Raw genomic sequence first — 12,628 nt, 5'->3', positions numbered from 1 at the left:
TATTTGAGAATCAGCTTGCAAAGCACCTGGCTCTCACATCCCTCTCACACACCTCCTTAACTGGAAACCGCGCAGCCCCTCCCTTTGCTCTGGGAAGCCCGCGCCCAGCAGCAGCCTTGGCACACAGTAGGTACACAACCCGCAGTCGACAGATGGAGAGACGATGAGCAAAAATGACTGGACACACCTTGTTTCCCCCGACTGGTCTAGACCAGGGCTTGGCAAACTTTTTCCGGAAAGGGCCAGGTGGTGAATATTTTTGGCTTCGTGGGCTGTACATTCCCTGTCACAACCACCCAACTCTGCCCCTGCAGCTCAGCAATGCCTAAGACAGTGGATGTGGTCATGTACCCATCCATATGACTTTATTTGTGGTCAAGGAATTTTGAATTTCATGTAATTTTCAGGTGTCACAGAACATTATTCTTTTTACCTTTCTCAGCCATTTAAAAACGTAAAATCCATTCTTAGCTCTCGGGTCATACAAAACAGCTGGCAGCCTGCATCTGGGGCCACAGACTCGAGTTTGCCCAGCGACATCTTAGACTTTTGCTCTTCCGTGTTTTTTTAAACATTTAATTGTACAGGAGCAATATGCATTATTCTGGAATAATTAGTAATTAGCATATAATAAAGCAAAATTAGAATTGTTCACAACTTTAACGTGCAGAGATAATTACTTCTAGCACTGGGTGTTTTCAATCTATCTTTCTTAATCTGTCTCTATGTGACATCTATTTATCCATCCGTCTGTCCATCATCCATGCTGTCCAGTACGTAACCACTCATCACATAAAGCTATTTGACGTAAAATCCAAACTAGACACAATTAAAGCTTTAAATCCTCAGTTGACTAGGCGCATCTCAGATACTCAAAATCTCATGTGGCCAGTGGTTACCGTATTGGACAGTTGAGGTAAAGAACTTTTCCATCATTGCAGAAAGTTCTGTTGATCAGTGCTGATCTATCTATGGCTATTTAGATGGGCGTAACAAAAACAGGACGATGGCAAATTGTTCTAGTTTTCTAGCTGCCAGAATGCAGTATGCCAGAAATGGAATGGCCTTTAAAAATGGGAATTTAATAGGTTGCCAGTTTACAGTTCTAAGGCTGAGAAAATGTCCCAGTTAAAAGCAAGTCTATAGAACTGTCCAATCTAAGGCATCCAGGGAAAGATACCTCGATTCAAGAAGGCCAATGAAGTTACAGGGTTTCTCTCTCAAGTTCAGAAGGCACATGGCAAACACGGTCAGATTTCTCTTTCATCTGGAAGGGCACATGGCGAGAATGGCATCATTTGCTAATTTCTTCTCCTGGCTTCCTGTTTCATGAAGCTCCCCAGGAGACATTTTCCTTCTTCATCTCCAAAGGTCGCTGGCTGGTGGATTCTGCTTCTCGTGGCTATGTCGTTCTGCTCTGCTCTCTCTGAATCTCTCATTCTCCAAAATGTTTCCTCTTTTATAGGATTTCAGAAACTAATCAAGACCCACCTAAATGGGTGGAGACATGTCATCACCTAATCCAGCTTAACAACCACTCTTGATTAAATCACATCTCCAGGGAGATGATCTGATTACAGTTTCAAACATACAGCATTCAATGAGAATTAGAAGAAATGACTGCCTTTACAAAACAGGATTAGGATTACAACATGGCTTTTCTAGGGTCCATACATCATTTCAAACCAGCACATAAATATACTGTTTTGTGGGTATCTTTGTTCATTTAATATTTTGAGATGACATTTTTGCACCATTTGGTATTTGATGACCGTGTTTTAATGGAGGTATCCTGCTTTGTCCATCATGTTTCTTCAGAGTCCCTGATACTTATTTACATTGTCTCCAGTTTCTTACCATGATAAGCAAAATGATGGTAGACCTCTTTATTATTAAAGCTTTGCACCCTTCATTTTTTTGGGGGGATAAATTCATAGAAATTGAATTGCTAGGTTAAAGAGTAAGCTCACTTTTTTTTAAAATGCAATTTTACTGAGATATATTCACACAGCATAGAAACCATTTGAACTATACAATCACTGGTTCACAGTATCTCCACATGGTTGTGCTTACAGTTCCCTGATCAAAGTTAGAGCATTTTCATTACTCCCTAGACTGGTTTGAAAGGATGTATGGACCCTAGAAAAGCCATGTTTTAATCCTAATCCCATTTTGTAAAGGCAGCCATTTCTTCTAATCCCTATTCAGTACTGTATGTTTGAAACTGTAATTAGATCATCTCCCTGGAGATGTGACTCAATCAAGAGTGTTTGTTAAACTGGATTAGGTGGAGACGTGTCTCCACCCATTTGGGTGGGTCTTGATTCATTTACTGGAATCCTATAAAGGAGGAAACATTTTGGAGAAAGCTAGAGATTCGGAGAGAGCAGAGAACCTCATAGCCACGAGAAGCAGAGAGTCCACGAGCCGGCAACCTTCTGGAGATGAGTAAGGAAAATGTCTCCAGGGGAGCTTCATGAAACTGGAAGCCAGGAGAAGAAGCTAGCAGATGACGCCGTGTTTGCCACGTGCCCTTCCAGATGAGAGAGGAACCCTGACCGTGTTCCCCACATGCCTTCTCACTTGAGAGAGAAACCCTGAACTTCATCGGCCTTCCTGAACCAAGGTATCTTTTCCTGGATGCCTTAGAATGGACATTTCTAAAGACTTGTTTTAATTGGGACATTTTCTCAGTCTTAGAACTATAAAATAGCAACTTACTTAATTCCCCTTTTTAAAAGCCATTTCGTTTCTGGGATATCACATTCTAGCAGCTAGCAAACTAGAACACTTCAGAAAAGATATAAAGATAAATAAGAAAACCCTAATTTTCCGTTACTCCTTATCCCCCCATATTATTGACCCATAGTGTCACTGTGGTACATTTGTTATTATTGATGAAAAAATATTAAATATTATCATTAAATAGAGTCCATAGTTTGCAATAGGTACATTTTTTCCATATGCTCCACTATTATTACCTCCTTATGACAATGCCAGGCATCTGCTGTAGTTCATGAAAGGACATTTTTATATTTTACAGTTAATCACAGGCACTGTCCACCACAGGATTCACTGTCTTAACCTCGCATTTTCCTTCTGGTGACATACATGACCCTAAACTTCCCCTTTCTACAACACTCACACCATTCACAGTGATGATTATTCTACTATAACATGCTACCGTCACCTCTGCCCATTGCCAAAGGTTTAAGTTGACCTTAGTTAAACATTCTGCATATATCAAGCAACCCGCCCCCATTCTTTAGCCTCATTCCATTTCCTGGCAGCCAGTGTTCTCTAGTTTATGTCTATCCGTTTACACGGCATAATTAGTTCATATCAGTGAGATCATAAAATATTTGTCCTTTTACATCTGACTTGGTTCACTCAACACAATGTCTTCAAGGTTCCCTCATGCGTCAGGACTTCATTCCTTCTTACTGCTGAGTAACAGTCCATCATAGGTAGATACCAAATTTTGTTTATCCATTCATGTGTTGATGGACAGTTGAGTTGTTTCCGTCATTTGGCAATGGTGACTAATGTCGCTCTGAGCACCGCTGTGCAAATATCCCCACTTGCAGTTCTTCTGGGGTATACACCGAGTAGCGGGATGGCTGGGTCGTAAGGCAATCCTATACTTAGATTCCTGAGGAATGGCCAAACCATTGTCCCCAGAGCTGTCCCCACTTCCATTCCCACCAGCAGCGAATAAGTGTTCCAATTTCTCCATGTCCTCTCAAACACTCGCAGAGGCCTGTTTGTTTAATGGAGGCCATTCTAGTCAGTGTAAGATGATAGCTCATCGTGGGTTTGATTTGCATTTCTCTAACAGCGAGTGACGCTGAGCATCTTTTCTTGTGTGTCTCTTAGCCATCTGTATTCCATCTTTGGAGGAATGTCTTTTCATACTTTTTGCCCATTTTTAAATTGGGTCTTTTGTCTTTATATGGCTGAGTTGTAAGATTTCCTCATATATACTTGCAACCAAACCTTTATCTGATACATGGTTTCCAGATATTGTCTCCCATTGAGTCAGTGCCTTTCACCCTTTTGACAAGGTAAACTCACTTTTTTTTTAACTTTTTAATTATATAGTATAATATGTGTACACAAAGCAAAGGAATAAAAAGGCAATAGTTTTCAAAGCACTTTTCAACATGTAGTTAACAGAACAGATCCCAGAGTTTGTCATGGGCTACCATACGATCCTCTCGGATTTTTCCTTCTAGCTGCCCCAGAATATAGGAGGCTAGAAGGCTTAAATATATTTTTTTATCACCACAATCGACTTTTTCTCTTTCTTTTTTTGTGAAAAATTGCATACGTACAAAAAAGCAATAAGTTTCAAAGCACAGAACAACAATTAATTGTAGAACATTTTTCAGAGTTCAGTATGGGTTACAATTTCACAATTTTAGGTTTTAACTTCTGGCTGCTCTAAGATACTGGAGACTAAAAGAGATATCAATTTAATAATTCAGCAATCATATTCATTTGTTAAATCCTATCTTCTCTGCATAACTCCACCATCAGCTTTGATCTTTCTATCCTTCTTTTCAGGGGCATTTAGGCTATGGCCATTCTGACTTTTTCATGTTGGAAGGGGTTGTCACTAATATGGGGTAGGGAGATGGAACTAGCTGATGTTCTGGAGAGGCTGGGCCCTCTAGGTTTCAGGACTTATCTGAACCAGGGACCCATCTGGAGGTTTTAAGTTTCCGGAAAGTTACCCGAGTGCATGGAACCCTTGTAGAATCTTATATACTGCCCTAGGCGTTCTTCAGGATTGGCTGGGATGGTCCTGGTTGGGGGTTGGTAGGTTATGACAGGTAGCAAGGTCTAACTGAAGTTTGCATAAGTGTGACCTCCAGAGTAGCCTCTCAACTCTACTTGAACTCTCTGCCACTGATAAACTCACTTCTAAGATGCTTTTAAAAATATTCTATACTCCCACAAACAGTGCTCGAAAATCGTCTTCGTCCTTGAAATCTCCCCAAACACAGAGAGTGATGATGCTTATAATAATAAACCTGAGGTCAATTTGTAGGTGGAAATTTCCATGACTTTGTTTTAACTTGCCTTTTCTCGACCAACTATTTCCTCCTACATTTATTGACCTTTTTATTTCTTTGGGTGCATTGGGGTGGGGGAGGGGTTAGTCTGCAGGGCTTAGGTTATAAGAATAAATCATTTGCTAGATTTCAACCCAAGTCCTGCAAAGTTCTGTAAGTGGGTGAGGGGATTAAGATACCAGAGAGATTGCTGAAGTTCTCTTGAGTTTCAGCAGGACAGTGCCTCAATTATACTTCCTGTCTGTTCCTTTGAATCATTCACTCTATTAAAGAAGCTGTGGGTTTACAGAACAATGATGCATAAAATACAGAATTCCCATATACCCCTATTATTAACATCTTGCACTGGTGTGGAACACATGTTACAAAACTGATGAGAGTGCTCGCTTCAGCAGCACAAATACTAAAACTGGAATGATACAGAAAAGATTATCATGGCCCCTGTGCAAGGATGACACACAAATTCCTGAAGCGTTCCATATCTTTTTAAAAAGTAAAAATGAATAAAAACTGAGGAGAGCACATTTTTACAATTGTACTATTAAGTATAGTCCACGGTTTAACTTAGGGTTCACTGTTCATGTAGAATAGTTCGTAGATTTATTTTTATTTTTATCATACATAAAATCTAACATTTCCCCTTTTAATCATATTCAGATATATATTTCAGTGCTTACCTGTGTGCACAATATTGTGCTGCCATCACCACCATCCATTACCTAAACATTTCCATCATTCCAAATAGGAACCCTGTACATTCTAAGCCCTAACTTTGCACCCCACCCCGTGCCCTAGGAACTGATAGATTGACTCTATCAGTTTGCTTATTCTAATTATTTCAAATCAGTGCAATCATATAATATTTGCCCTAGTGTCTGGCTTATGTCACTGAATATGATGTCTTCAGGGTTCATCCATGTTGTCGCATGTATCAGGACTCCATTCCTTTTGATGGCTAAATAATATTCCGTTGAATGCATAGGCCACATTTGTTTATCCTGAATCATTCCTAATAACTATTTTGTGGTTTCTACAATCACAGGCCACACCGGGTGGGTGGCTCATCTGGTAGATTTATATCGTCTATTAGTTTGCTTTGCATTTATCTGAATTTTTCAGCTAGAACTCACTCCCCCTCACCTCCTCAGGGATGCGGCAGCCTGGATCCCAGGAAGGCAGGAAGGAGGGGCCTCCAGGTTCTGCAAGATTTCATCTGGCCCGAGGCGGTAGCTACTTGTGACCAAGCTGAGCTGCAGGAATGAAATCAATCCATGGGCAATGTCTTGCGTTTTTTATTTTTACGACGGAGTGCATATGCCCTCTTTCCAAATACCTTTGGAAAGCGGTGGGGCTATCAGCCATTCACACCTTAGTAGGAACTAGTTTTCCCGCACAGCATCTGAATTGTATAAAAGGACATTTGCGGCCATGAAGGAGGCAGTATCTTTATTGGCCCTATTCACCAATGAAGAAACTGAGGCTCAGGGAAGGGAGAATGACCTGCCCCGGGTCAGGCCTGGCTCTCTGTCCAGGGCTTTCTCAGGGCCCCACAGTCTTTCGGAGCCAGTACTCCAAGCCGTGGGAAGTGAAGGGCGGCTGGGAGGGCTGGGAGAGAGGGGGCACGAATGCCGGAATTGGGGCGATGGGGGAGCCCCTCCCTTTCTGTGGCCCTTTGTCCGGCTCTGATCCGGGGGTTCTAGAGGGCCGGATCCCGGGGCACCGGGTGTGGGTAAGATGGGGCAGCCACACTCCCCTGAAACCCTAGAGGAAGGACGGAGGGGGGGGGGAGGGATCATTAAGACCGAGGGTAAGTCTCCCTACAGAGCCGCACCTCCTTTAGGAATCCCGTCGGGCCTGGTCCCCTGCCCGGATCCAGCTCCCGACCCTCGCGGCCCCTCCCGCAGGCCCGGGGTCCCACGCGCCCGCCGCCCCGCCCTGGCCGCGGGGGAAGGCCGGACTCTGCCCCCGCCCCGCCTCCCCCCTCCCCCCGGGGGCGGTGGCCCGTGGCGAGCGCGCCCATTGGCTGCGGCGCGAGCGAGGGCGGGGGCCGGCCGCGCGGATTGGCCGGCGAGGCTCGGCGGCGCCCGGCGGCTCGCGGGTCGCTGGGGGCCGCGGCGCAGAGCCCGAGCGCACCCCGAGCCAGGGGCGCGGATCCCCGGAGTCGGAGCGCGCGGCCCGGAGCCCGCAGATCCCAGCCGGGGCCTGGAGGTGAGGCCGAGGCGCCGGGTCGCGTGGGGGCGGGCCGCTCCGCGGGGAGCCGGGACGGGGCATCTTCTCCCGGAAACGGGGCCCCCAGCCTGCGAGGCGCGACTCCCCTCGCTCAGAAGGCTGGCCTCCCTCCCTCCGGAGAGAGCCGATGCTTTCCTTCTCCTCGGACACGGGCCCTTTCTCCTGGCCTCTGGAGATCGGACCCCACTCCCGAATTTTCCCATGTGGCCCCCGAGAAGTGGAGTCCAACCTCCCCAAACATCCAGGGCCTCCTACCCTTCCCCCCCAAATAACTAAGTTTTGGTCTCTTCCCTCCCCCTCCCTCAAGGATAGGGGTCTTCTTAGCTACAGAGAACGGTGTCCTCCCCCCATGAAAAATGGAGGCCCCCGATATCCTCGGAAATAAGCCCCTTCCTAACAAAAGGAAGTCCCCTGGCAGAGCTCTGCAAATCACCCTCACACCACTGCAGCCCTCCTCTGCTCCCCAACCTCAGACGCTGGACCCTCGTAGGGGACTCCCCCTCCCCCAGGTACTCGAGACCCCTCCCCACCCGTGAGAGAGAGGAGCTAGCCTCACCACCACTCTGAAGGCTTGTGGGGAGATGTGCTCTCCTCCCCAGGGCTCATTCCAGCCTTCTCTATTCCTTTCACCTAAATCCTTTCCTCCCCATACCCGGCACTGACCCCTCCCCACCTCACCCAACCCTCTCCCACCCCTTGCCCACCTGTCTAATCCCATCTCGCCTTTCTCCATCCACCTGACCACAGCTAGGGCCAGAGGGGGTCTGACAAGCCTGAGGCCCTTCAAGCTGGAATCCTGGATCTTGAGACCCTTCCCCAAACCTTGGGGCAGCAGGACCAGCAGAAACTCCACCCCCCACCCCCCAAAACACAGGCAAAGGAGTGTTGGACTGAGGCAGTCCAACACCCCCTCCTGTCAATTGGGAGAAAAGGGCTGCCCAGGTTCCAAGGGGCCCCCAGTTTGCTCCCGGGGCTGCCTGCAGCTCCTGTGGCCACTGCCTGGTGGAATTCCCTGGGCCCTCGGCCAAGAGAGATGGATGCCACTGGGAACGTCGTCGAGCTGAGGACAATGTCGGCTTTGTGGCTTTGACGGAGCTGGACTAAGGGACAGGATGTTGGTGGCCTGCAGAGACTGGGGACAGTTCTTCTCTGGCAGCTCAGGTCAGGGGACAGGGGAGAGAGAAGCCTTGCTTTTTCGAGCTGCGCATCGTGGTGTGGGGTACGGAGAAACGTGTGCCCCAGACCCTGGGGGGGGAGGGAACTGGCCCAGCCTGGGGTCCTAAGACCCAAAGGGGTTCTAGAGGAAAGGTCCTGCCCTTTCATTTGACGGTGGAGAGAACAGAGACACAAAGAAGGGAAGGGACTTGCTCAAGGTCAGCCGGGTGGAGAGTGGCAAAGGCAGCCACAGGCTCTCCAGGGCCCCTGGGATGCTGGGGTCCCCGGGCCCTGACTCCGGTCTTCACAGGTACTCCCTGGGCGGCCCAGCGCTGCTGTCCCCACTGGTCAGTGGAAGCGCTGAAGCTCGGCAAAGGTCACGAAATGAGGAAGGGAGCTCCTTCCTCACTGAGCTGAAACTCAGTGCCTTCCCCTGCCAGCCCGTCTTGCGGGTTCCGTTCCCGGTGTGTGCACCTCTTGTGATCCTTTCGTTGAGCCCACCACCAAATCCAGGCTTCCCAAGATGCAAACGAATCCAGGGTGGCATGTAAGATCAGAGGCAGGGTGCCCGAGCAGAGGCCGCTGTAGGCACCTCATTGCACAGCTGCGTTCTCTCCAGGAACTTTAGACAGATGCTGAGGCCCCTTGGGTGGGGAATCATGTGCCTGCCCTGCCCCTTGGGGCCCTGCTCTCTTCCTCTGGCCCCCTATGCCCAGCAGCTCAGAGCCCAGCTTCCTTTCCTGCAGACTCAGATGGGGGAAAAACAGCTGGAATTCTAGCAGGAGGCTTCAGGGGCCTGTGGGTCATCCAGGACACTGAGCTGGACAGCAGAAACTGGCTCCCTACAAATGGGAGGGTCCTGAGCTGGGGACTCTGTCTTCCAACCCCACCCCCATCCCCACCCCACCCCCACTAAGTGATTGGCTGTCATGGGCGAATTTAGAGATGGGGGCCAAGTCCAAGGTGAAAGTTCAGTGCATAGAGGTTAATGCTTAGAGGTCCCACAGACCAAATCCGTCACTTAATCTTGGGACAAATAATTAACCTCTCTGCTGCTCGGTTCCTTGAACATCCTATGAGAGAAGAATGGGTTTCCTTTCGCGTGGCACATAACACAACTGGCAAGAGGGAGCATTGACGGCGATTTACAAGTGCACACGCCTAAAGGGGCAGTGCGATGCGCGTGCTTTTAGGTGAAGCTTGTTTGAACCTGCGACGGGGTACCCTGCCCTGCAGATGCTCTCCTGCCAGGGGCAAAGGCGGCGAACAACTTGGCAGCCAATTAGAGACAAGGGCGATGCCTCCCCCGAGAGAGAGCGTGGTCCAGGGCAGATCTGAGGTCAGACAGTGCAGGAAGCGGGCCGCTGGTGTGCTGACAGGCCATAGGCAACCTCTCTGAGCCTCTGAGACCCGCGTTTGGGCGCGGATCATTCTTGAGGTGGGGGGCTGTCCTGGGGATTGGAGGATGTTTAGCAGCACCCCTCTGCTGCTAAACCAATAGCACCCTCTGCCCCCCAGTTATGACAGCCAGAAATGTCTCCAGGCATTGCTCCATCTCCCCCTGAGGGAGCGGGGGATAAAGTCAGCAGCCTCCCGCCTCCAACCCTGTTGAGAATCACTGGTCTAATGTATGTGCATGTGCCTCGCGCATAGTAGGTGCATTTTTAAGAGCAGCCTCCCTCTTCCTTGCAGGAGCCTCTTGTTTTGCTTCTGAATAGTGGGAGGGGGGGACTGGGGAGGGGTGAAGGGGTCCCCGCCGCTGAGCCTCCCAGTGTTAAGGAAAACTATAATCCCTCCTAGTGAACAAAGCTTTACCATCAGGGCATTTTCATGTATATCACCATAGGTTTCCCATTTTACAGATAAGCAAACGAAGGCTCAGAGAGGTTCAAAAAATTAATAATAATAATAACCTTATCTGATGGCATCGCTCCCTTCCTTGGTAGGGATGAAAGAAATCTTCACTCCTGAAAGAGTTTCAGAAACAACAGTACTGGAACCTTCTCCAGGTGCTCCTTTGGCAGTCTCCTTCCAGATTTAAAAATGGGCCCTGCAGTCCCACTTCTACGGACCCACTAGGGAAATGCTCACAGGTGCACACAGATGGGCATGCTAAGACGCTCAGGGGAGGGGCTATAGCGCGGGGTGTGCGCACGCAGAGGTGAGCAATCTTTTAAGAAGAGCGACACAGAGTCACATATAGGCATATTATTACGTGAAACAATATATGCAATATAATCCCATTTTCTAAAGAAAGAGAGATGTATACATGTAAATGCTTATAAAAATAGAGAGTAAGGAGAGAGGAGACATGAAAGGATGGATGTCTATGAGAATATATTCATGGAGGAAAAAGAAAAGGAGTCCCATAGCTGTGCTTCCTGTGCGCTGCAGGGAGCAAAGGACTCCACAAAGACTTACAACTTGCTCACAGTCCCTCTGCCAGGAAGGGCCGCAGGTGGGACCCCAAGCCCATTTTCTGAACCCCAGGGGGCTGGGGCTCTTTGAGCTGCCCTGGCATCCAGCAGCAGTGCTTGGCCTGGGGTCAGCATGGCCCGGGCGGTCGGCCGACCAGACAGTCTGCCTGCACCGGGCCCTGCCTGCAGGGAAGTGGTCATACCGGAGTGGCCAGTAGCAGAAGCTCAGGCCTTCGAGCTTCCAGAGCGTTCTGGGGCCAGGGCATGGAGTCTGAGGCCTCGTCTCCCCGGTGGGGCAGAGCTTCCTGCCTCCAGCGTCCAGCCAGAGTCGACTTGGGCCACTCTCACTGTCTGTGCGTCTGTTTCCACATCGTTGAAAAGAGAATAATAGTGATTAAAATGGCAAGACTAGAAGGGGATATCATAGAACCCACCTGGTCGGAGCATCGGATTATTGTGGGGGTGAGATGAACCCCTGTGGGTTGAATACCTGGAGTACCTCGTCGGTGCTTAATGAATGTGAACCGCGCCCTCTCCCCAGCTGCCGGTCGGGCCCCTGCTGAGTGACAGTTACTTCTCCGCCCTCCCCACCCCCTCTTATAGGAGTTCCCTAGGAAGCCTGGGGAGAAGGTTCAAAGGTAACCATGCCCTGGTTGGCTCCTCCTCTCTCTTCCTCCCTTCACCTGTGTCTAACTGCCCTGGCTTTCTCTGGACACTGTGCATTAAGTTGTCTCACCCACTACTGGAACTGGGTGGCCCCCTGCGGCCTCTACTCACACCTTCCTTCAATAAGGTCCTGCAATCCATGGGCAAATTTCCTCCTCCAAGAACCATCTCACATTCCATCTCCTGGGGGATCTTCCCTGACCACTTAACTCCCCCTGGCACCCAGCAGGAGAGCTTTTGGCCCCTCTGGACTTGCCCATCCCGTGTCTGCCGTCAGCACCCACCTCGGAGCCCTCTGCCCAGGGCCCTCAGCTGGGTTTTCTCCCCTCCTGTGGTTTCCTGCAGGGTTGGGACTGCGTTGGTGTCACTTGTCCCGGTACCCAGTTCCCGGCCCACTGAGCTAGCTGATCCTCAACAGTCATTGGATTGAGTACGTAATATTTTTTTTAATTGGTAAAGTACACTTCACATAGAGTTTACCGTTTTCACATATTAAAGTGGACGATTCAGTGACATTAAGTATATTTACTGTGCCGTGCGACCATCACCTCTTTCTAGCTCCAGAACTTTTTCTTCACCCCAAAAGGATACCCCGAACTCATTAAGCAGTCACTTACCCTACCATCCTCTCCCCAGCCCCTGGAACCCACTAATCTGCTTTCTGTCTCTGTCGCTTTGCCTGTTCTCGATATATTCTATATAAATGAAATCTTACGTGTGAGCTTTTGAATTGGGCTTTTTTTCACTTATAATGTTTTCCGGGCTCATCCCTGCATGTACTAGAATTTCATTTCTTTTTATGGCTGAATAATATTCCATTGTATAGATAGAGCTCATTTTGTTTGTATATTTGGGTTGCTTCTACCTTTTGGTGATTGAAATAACACTGCTACGGAAATGATTGTACTTGTTTTTGTTTGAACATCTGTTTTCATTTCTCTTGGGTGTGCACTCGGGAGTGGGATTGCTGGTTCTTATGGTCATTCTGTGTTTAACTTGTTGAGGAGCCACCGAACTGTTTCCCACAGCAGCTGCGCCATTTTACGTTCCTACCAGCAAGGTATGAGGGTTCCAATTTCTTTG

At 48.6% G+C, this 12,628-nt stretch overlaps 1 protein-coding gene and 1 non-coding gene across 4 annotated transcripts in view; both read left to right on the top strand.

Annotated features, from left to right (window-relative positions):
* The first annotated feature begins 5,457 nt into the window (after positions 1-5,457).
* LOC143667881 (U6 spliceosomal RNA) lies at positions 5,458-5,564 on the top strand. The gene has a single exon (XR_013168188.1). It is a non-coding gene; the product is annotated as a U6 spliceosomal RNA (small nuclear RNA).
* Positions 5,565-7,186: 1,622 nt separating this feature from the next.
* ABAT (4-aminobutyrate aminotransferase) overlaps positions 7,187-12,628 on the top strand; it is an 86,910-nt gene continuing 81,468 nt past the window's right edge. For 2 of the 3 annotated variants that reach the window (XM_077141867.1, XM_077141866.1), the window contains exon 1: positions 7,188-7,286. The gene's annotated coding sequence lies outside the window, so the exon portion shown is untranslated. Of the gene's footprint in view, positions 7,287-12,628 lie in introns of all 3 variants that reach the window. The other variant, XM_077141869.1, reaches the window with a different exon arrangement.

The sequence above is a fragment of the Tamandua tetradactyla genome, chromosome 23 (genome assembly GCF_023851605.1).
Source record: "Tamandua tetradactyla isolate mTamTet1 chromosome 23, mTamTet1.pri, whole genome shotgun sequence".
NCBI classification, from domain to species: domain Eukaryota; kingdom Metazoa; phylum Chordata; class Mammalia; order Pilosa; family Myrmecophagidae; genus Tamandua; species Tamandua tetradactyla.
The sequence above is the reverse complement of the archived record's forward strand: the minus strand, read 5'-3'. Positions and strand labels throughout refer to the sequence as shown.